Source organism: Emys orbicularis, chromosome 13 (genome assembly GCF_028017835.1).
Source record: "Emys orbicularis isolate rEmyOrb1 chromosome 13, rEmyOrb1.hap1, whole genome shotgun sequence".
Classification (NCBI taxonomy): Eukaryota; Metazoa; Chordata; order Testudines; family Emydidae; genus Emys; species Emys orbicularis.
This window is the reverse complement of record NC_088695.1, coordinates 14,137,514-14,146,374: the sequence shown is the minus strand read 5'-3', so window position 1 is coordinate 14,146,374 and position 8,861 is coordinate 14,137,514. Positions and strand designations below refer to the sequence as shown.

Genomic DNA, 8,861 nt, shown 5'->3' with positions numbered 1-8,861 from the left:
CCCAAAGCATCTCAAAGGTGGTAAGAAAAATAAGCCACCACACTGCTTTGGCCTCACTCTGGGAGAAGCAGACCCTGTGCAGATTTTGCAGAGCTGCCAATTTTCCACCAAAGATAGGTAATAATAATACTGGGTGTGTTCTGGGGGCAATATAAATAAATACTCTCATGTAGGAGAAATGACAGCAGCCCTACACATTCCTCAAATGTCACAGTGATGGATAAAGTTCAGACAGAAGGTTCAAGATAGTGGGAGAACAGATTATGTACAGGAATAAAGAGATAGATCATGCACGTGCCTCAGCACCAAGAAGCCAGCAGATTTCCGATGGGTTCCCATGTTTCCATTTCAGTGATGGGGAGCTGGTTGTGGGAGGGGTTTGTAGGCACCCCCTCCACTCTGTGCATTGCCAATTCTCAGTTCATATTCCCAAGTGTGGGAACTGATGCCTTGGCCCACAAAGTGTTTTGTTCTCATTGCCAAACTCAGATCTGGTTCCTTGTTTTGTAATATCACTATACACAGTACACCATCTAAACTGGGACCAGTGAGATATATGGGACATAAAGGTGTTGTGTTTGTGTGTGAGAGCTAGTGAGTGTGTGTCTATGATTGGTTTTGTGATGGGGGAAGAGTGTGTTCGGTGCATTTATGTTGGTGTGTTAGAGTGAGTGTTTGCATGTTGTATAATGTATGTGTGCCTGCTTGTGTGAAGTGTGAGTGAGCATCACGGTGTGTGTGTGCATCACTCTATGGACGATACTGCGTGGATGTTTGTGTGTGTGTTTGCCTGTGTTTAAATGGCAACAATTGAACACAATAAAAGTTACCTTCCTCCTTCTTTATTGCTCCTAATCTAGAACATCAAATTCCCCATGATATGCGGGAGGCAACATCCAAATAGAGCTGGGCGAATAATAGATTTTTCATTTCACTGGCAATTTTGAAAAATCAGAAAAAAAATAATTGTGGGTCAAACTGAAAATGGTATTTTCTAAATTTCAGGTGAATCAAAAAGTCAAAAACAATTTTGTTTCAGGTTCCATTTTGACAAAATCTAAACATTTTCTTTCAATGTTGACCACATTTTGAAGTAAAATTAAGGAAATTTTTTAAATGAAAAGTCGTTTTCATTTAAAAATCAAATCAAAATGTTTCATTCCAAAAAGGTCAATTGTTTTACACTTCAACTGACAATGCCACTTTTTTAACCTCTGATCAGCACAAATTTTGTGGTCCATTTTAAGAATGGGTTAATTCTTCTCTCACACTGATATAAATCCTGATTATTTCCACTGAATCTACTTGACTGTCAGTGGACTTACTGCAAATTTATATCAGTCTAAACTAGGAGCTGAACTTTTCTCTGGCAGCTTAATCAACATGCCCAGGAATTTTTAACTGTTTATTTAGGAAGTTTTAACAAGTTTACAAATCCTTGCCATGTAAATATCAGAAACAAAACAATCATTACAACAGTGAACTTTGGTTTAAAGAGACATCATACGGGAATATACTCACCAGATCTTTCTATTTAACAGGGTGATACCATAGTACAGAGTGAGGATCATTACAACTCCTATGTCATTTCTGGTGATTTTATTAAAGTGAGTGAAATCTCTGTATTCGCATATTTAACAGACCAGGTATGTCTATCAAATGTTCATATGCAAAGAATTGGACAGGTGTGCTGGGATTTTTTTTTTCAGGTGAATATACTTTGAGCATTGAATAAGAGGTAAACAAATATTTAAGTACCTATCTGTCCTCTGTCTATTTTGCTGAATACGTAATTGTTGTGTTAATTTTTCCATAACCAACCTCCCATATTGTTTTGAACCATTCCTCAATGGTCGGACTATTTTTCTTTTCCCATTGAGAGGTTACTAATAGCTGAGCAGATCAGAGGTTAATTTTTCATTTCCTTTTGTGAGACCATTTCCATCAGGAAGCCCCAGGAGGATCACCAGAAGGTTATTAGAAAATAAATATCCAACAATTGGGTCATTTCTTTATGGATTGCTTCCAATACTCACTAATGACTGGACATGTCCAATGCATCAAATCTCCTCTTTCACCACAATTTCTCTAACATTTATCCCCATTTAGTCTGTGTATATATATATATATATATATATGTATATATATATATTGCTGGTCCTCTTTTCCAGATCAAACCACATTCCTCTGCATGCCAGTTTTTTTTAACTGTTCCTCATACGTCAGGTTTTCTAAACCTTTGATCATTTTTGTTGGTCTCCTCTGAACTTTCTCCAGTCTGTCCACATCTTTCTTAAAGTGTGGCACCCAGGACCGGACACAGTACTCCAGCTGAGGCCTCACAAGTGCCAAGTAGAGCGGGACAATTACCTCCCATGTCTTACATATGACACTCTTTTTAATACACCCAAATGATATTTTCGCAACTACATCACATTGTTGACTCATATTCAATTTGTGATCCACTCTAGCCCCGAGATCCTTTTCAGCTATGCCACCACCTAGCCAGTGATTCCCCATTTTGTAGTTGTACATTTGATTTTTCCTTGGTAAGAGAAGAACTTTGCACTTGTATTTATTGAATTTCCTCTTGTTGATTTTAAACCAATTCTCCAATTTGTCAAGGTCATTTTGAATTCTCATCCTGTCTTCCAAAGTGTTTGCAACCCCTCCCAGCTTGGTTTCATCTGCAAGTTTTATAAGCATATGCTATCCTTCGTTATCCAAGTCGTTAATAAAAATATTGAATAATGGCCTTAAAAATCCCACCAGAAAAGAGTTGCAGGTTTTGATCGTAAAACTATCGGTGGAGATTTTCACCTAGGGGACTAGGATGTCAAATTCCTATTAAAACTAATTGGAATTTTGGTGGCCAAATATCTATAGGCCACCTTGAAAATCCCATCACTGGTCATGTTGACCCCTCCATGAACACAAAATAGCCTACATCGCCTAGAGAGAGGTGGAGTTGTGTTACTCTGAGGTGTTGCCTAATTCAGCTAAAATCTCCCGGAATTAATTTTAATAGAGCTGGTCAAAAACAGGGGAGAGGATCAGAATCCTTCTACCCCACTATTTAAAGCAAAAAATATTTTTTTTAATTCATAGAAATTTAGAATCTTTTTTAAAAATCTACCATTTTGTGAGGTTTTTGGAGAAATTGTGTTCCTATTTTTGGTGGAGATCAAATTAGATTGATAGATTCCATGGCCAGAAGGGACCATAGTGACTGTCTAGTCTGACCTCCTGTATAACCCAGCCCACAGAACATCCCCAAAATAATACCTAGAGCAGATCCTTTAGTAAAACATCCTATCTTGATCTGAAAATTTTCAGTGATGGAATCTACAAAATAAGTAATTAATAATAAACTAATCGAGATATTCAAAGAGGAATAATGGAGCTGGGCACTCCTCTCCTGTCAAAATGGGATTTAGACACACACATCCAGTAGGTTCCTTTAAATATTCCAGCCTATCTGGATAACGAGAGCATGCAGTTACTTTGTAGTAGATTAAACTCTATGATGGGAAGAAATTCACCTTCCTCATGCCATAGACCATTCACAAACTGATGATGACGAGACTCCGCCATGGCAGGGCCGGCACAACCCATTAGGTGACCTAGGCGGTCGCCTAGGGTGCTATTATTTGGGGGGCGGTGACCGCGGCAGCTGGATCTTCGGCTGCCCCGGTCATCGGCTGTATTTCGGGGCGGGACCTTCCGCCGCCTAAGGCGGCAAAAAAGCTGGTGGCACTCCTGCGCCATGGGCAGGTTATTCGAGACCTGTCCTCTATAGGGCCTCTTAGACTTTCCTCTGAATCAGGTGGTACTGGCCACTGTCAGAGATAGAATACTGGACTGGATGATCAAAATGTCTAACCTAGTTAGACAGTTCCTATGAGAAGCAGATGCTGTCAAATAAAATTGCAATGAATGTTGCACCCACATCAACTCAAATGTATTTAATATATTTTTAATTATTCATTATTAAAGCTGCTCAAAAATGAAAATTATATTTTTGTGGAAAATCTCATTGTTTTATAACATCCCATAGTATTGCTTGTGGATGGGGGTGGACAAAAAAATGAAACTGGAGACTGAAAAGTGTTTGGTTTTCAATAAACTTCTCTAGTAAAAATGCAAGTTTATGGTAAACATTTTCTAGTTTTGGGAAAAGATTTCTGATATTGAAAACTTTCCCCCCCAAACCTGAAAAAATATACAAAAATGTTTTCCATCTCCAGGTTTTCATAAAACCAAAACCAAAAACGACTTCCTCCCACCATCGCCACTCACTATGAATTATCCTCCAAGTAACTATTATCCCCATTGGACGGATGACAACTGAGGAAAGGAGCGGTGAAGGGCCTGAACAAAGCCAGAGGAATAGTTGGGATCAGATCTCAGGGCACCTTGGACCTTAGCTTTTTATTAATTAATTCATTAATTAATTATCTGATAGTTGCACCTAAAATGAGAGGCCCATTATATTAGGTAAGACAGTCTCCATCCCAAGAAGCCTACAGTAGAAAAGATAAGCAAAGGGTGCGAGGGAAAAGACAGCCCCAGGGAATGACTTTCCCAGGTAACACAGCAGGTCAGCAGCAGGGCTAAGTCCTGTGTGCCCTTAGTGTTTGCATCACAATCTTTCCTCTAGACCCTGCTGCTTTGTTTTAATTGTGATTATTTTAGTTTCTGGAAACTCTTCAGGGAAGTAGAGGGCAAGAGACATTAATTGTTGCCTCTGGGCTGTTGAGGGCTCCAGGGAGTGAGTCCAACAAGCCCGTAGAAAACAGACATGGATAAATCACCTTCCCGCAGCACCAACGTTTTGGACCCACAGCTCATCTTCAAACAGCACAGATCTCAGTGTATTTCCTGCAGCTCAGCCTCAGTGTGGTGGGGGAACGGCCTCTCATAATACAGTGATCGGGGAATTAGATAGAGAGATAGATCAATAGAGCGGTGTGCATGGGGCTAGAGAGGGATAGGGTGACCAGATGTCCCGATTTTATAGTCCTGATATTTGGGGCTTTTTCTTATATAGGCTCCTATTACCCCCCCACCCCCGTCCCGATTTTTCACACTTGCTGTCTGGTCACCCTAGAGAGAGAGGGGTAACCAATTGCAGTCTGTAGCTGGAGGAGAAAAGTCATCTCAGTCTGGGAGGATTCCACACAGACCGGCACCGTAAGTTTGCTCTTACAATGAAATATATTTGTGGGTTACAGAGAGGCACTTTAAGGATGAAATTGTAAGTGACAATAGATTTTTTTTCATAGTTTCACTCTAACCTCATTTTGGGCATGGGAAATGGAGGCAGTCCAAAGCATTTACCTTAGGAAAGAGGGGGCAGAATATTTATGCCTCAGTTTCATTCTATTGGGAGTGAGGGAATTGATCAAATTGACACACATATTTTTTAGAATGGATCGAGGAGTTTACATTAAAATTGTCCAAAAATTGTGACTATCGGCTCGTTGTTGCTTTTCTCTGTGTATACATTAGTTTGTTGTTATTGCTGTCTATCTATCTGTTTATATTTTTCTCTATATATTACTTTGTTTATACTTCTCGATCTACCTGTTAGTTTGGGTTAGTTCTGTGTTTCTCTCTCACTTTCTGTATCTGTTCTTTTCTTACTTGTGTCTCTCTGTTAGTTTGTTGTTAGATCTACCAAACTATCTATCTATCTATCTAGCATCAGTTTGTGTCTAGTTCTCAGTTTATTGTTTCGTCTGTCTATTAGATTGCTGCAAGGGTAGTTGAGTCAAGTGGGTTAGAGTAGTGGGGACTAGGAGCCAGGATTCCTGTGTTCTATCCCCAGCTCTGGAACGGGAGTGTGGTCAAGTGGCTCAGAGTAGCAGGGACTGAGAGCCAGGACTCCTGAGTTTTATATGTGACTCTGACAGGAAGTTCAGTCCAGTGTGTAGAGGAGCCAGAATTGGGCAGTTCCATTTCTGTCTCTCATAAGGACTGTGGGACTGGCACCCCTCAAAGCTTGACGCTGAATGGTTAGGGCACTTGGCTGGCCTGTGACAAACTCAGGTTCAATCCCTCCTTCTGACTGATGATGAGAAGGGATTTGAATTCCCAATTTAAAGGAGGGTGCCTGAGCCGCTAGGCTATGGGCTGTTCTGAAATGAGACTGTCTCAGTCTCTCCTGTTGAAGCTTCTCCACGTTGTATCAATAATTAAATAGTCATTGGAGCAAGGACTTGAACTTGGCTCTTCCAGACACCAGGTGAGTGCCCAACTACCATGCTGGAGAATCACTCTCATGTCCCTACCCTGGCCCAATGGCTCTCCATTGTCACTCGCAGCAATCATTCCTGATGGCAGTGGAGAGTCACTGTGATAGAGGCTGAGATGCAGTCTGACGTAGTGGTTTGTGGAGGGGACTAGGAGTCATGACACCTCACTCGTGTTCCCAGCTCTGGGAGGGAGTTGAATCCAGTGGGTAGAGCCAGAACTCTTGGCCTGTATTTCCAGCTCCGGGAGGGGTGTTGGATTTAGTAGTTTAGAGCAGGGGTGAAATGGGAGTCAGGACTCCTGGGTTCTCTTCCAAGCTCTGGGAGGGAGTTTAGCTGAGTGGTTAGAGAAGCAGGAGGGGAGCCGGAACATCTGTCTCTCGCAGCGAGCATGGAAATCTTGCTGGAACTGGGGATGAGTCATCAGGACTCTTGAGCTGTATTCATGATTCGAGTTCACTGTGTAATTATGGCTGGGTTTGGTCACCTCCATTTGAGATGCTGCTCCCATTTAGGCAATATAAATGGTGAGTAATTCCATGGGATGCTGTGAAATTACCCCACATTCACAGCAGTGCCCCTGACAGCAGAATCTGTCCAGCCAGACCCCCGATTCCCCTCAGTAAACTGAGGATAGTAACATTTATACAACATTATCAAGAGTTCACCCACCTTTGGGTGAGAGAGGTAAACAAATACCTCAAAAGCTGTTGTACCTAATTCTCCTCTCCATCACCCTGGTGTAAATTAGGAGTCACTGCACTGGAGTCCATTGAGCTGATTCTACTTTCTCTCACCCCAGTGTAAATCAGGAATAACACCATTGGAGTCAGTGGAACTGTTTTCCCCATCCTTGTTCCGATATTACACCAATCTTCACAAGCTAAGGGTCTGACTCAAGGAAATTAAGGTGGTTTTCACAAAAGGAGAGTTATTTTACTGATCTAATCCTGGCCCTTGCTCTTGTCCCTCCCTCTGCAACCATCACACAATGTCCTGAGAAAGGAAATGTCCAACCGAACCACCATGTTCCTTCTCCTGGGATTCTCTGATGTTCGGGAGCTGCAGATTTTGCACTTTGTGGGGTTTCTAGTGATCTACCTGGCAGCCCTGGTGGGGAATCTTCTTATCTTCATGGCCATAGCCTTCGACCACCACCTTCACACTCCCATGTACTTCTTCCTGATGAATCTGTCCATCCTAGACCTTGGCTCCATCTCTGTCACTGTCCCCAAATCCATGGCAAACTCCCTCATGAACACCAGATCCATTTCCTATGCTGGATGTGTTGCCCAAGTCTTTTTCCTCCTCTTCTTGGTGGGAGCAGATTTTTCCCTTCTCACCGTCATGGCATACGACCGATATATCGCAATCTGCAAACCACTGCACTATGAGACAATAATGAAGAGCAGAACTTGTGTTGAAATGGCAACCTGTGCCTGAATCAGTGGGCTTCTCTACTCTGTGCTACACACCGGGAACACGTTTGCATTGACCTTCTGTGGAGGCAACATGGTGGATCAGTTCTTCTGTGAAATCCCCCAGCTACTGAAGCTCACCTGCTCTGACTCATATCTGAGTGAAGTTAGGGTTCTTGCATTTAGTGTGTGTTTAGTCTTAGGCTGCTTTGTTTTTATCATTGTGTCATATGTTCAGATCTTCAAATCAGTGCTCGGAATCCCCTCTGAGCAGGGACGGCATAAAGCCCTATCCACCTGCCTTCCTCACCTCACTGTGGTCTCCTTGTTTGTTTGCACTGGCATTTTTGCCTATCTGAAACCCACCTCCAGCTCCCCATCTACTCTGGAACTTGTGGTGGGTGTTCTCTATTCCGTATTGCCACCAATCATGAATCCAATTGTCTACAGCATTAGGAACAAGGAGATCAAAGCTGCCCTGAGGAGATTGACTGGGTGTAGGTAATTCAACAAGAATTAATTTTCTGTATTTCTCTAATTAAAGTTTGCTTACTTAGTATCTGTTCATTAATGTCAGTTATTTCTGTGACCGCACAGCTTGCACACAAACAGGTCTGATTCTGATCTCAGTTGCACCAATGCAAATTCAGATTAACTCCACTGCTGTCACTGCCGCTGGGGTGATTTACACCAGTAGAAAATCTGGTCCAGTTGTGGAGTTAAATGGGTGTAAATTTTGTGCACAAGAGGAATGAGACTTTCATTCTGTGCCAAAACAATACCTGTTACACTGCTTGGCCACTAGCACCTGTTCCATGGCGACTGAAAACAATGATGGGAGTTGTCTTGCTTGTGTGTATGAATCAGGAGTGGCTTCATTGGAACCAAAGGAGGCAGACTGGTGTAAGACTGGGGTATGTGAGAGAAAATGTTTGTGGTAGATCATCAGCACATCCGTGTAGTTCCATGGAATCTGGTGGCCCTAAAGCAATTTTCAGCATCTGTGGATCTCCAAGGAGCTGTATAACCATTGCCACCAGCTGGGGACTGGGCCCATTGTCTTATAAACCACCATTCATGGCCTAACCACTAGGTGGGGGACAAGGAGCCAGACTGTGTTAGCATGGCTCACGTGTACATTTGGGCGTGTGAGTGATGGAGAGACTGGCTAGAAATTACAGGGCGGTTG

At 42.3% G+C, this 8,861-nt stretch overlaps 1 pseudogene; it reads left to right on the top strand.

Annotated features, from left to right (window-relative positions):
* Positions 1-7,262: 7,262 nt before the first annotated feature.
* On the top strand, positions 7,263-8,177 carry LOC135887988 (olfactory receptor 14A16-like; annotated as a pseudogene).
* The last annotated feature ends 684 nt before the right edge of the window (positions 8,178-8,861 follow it).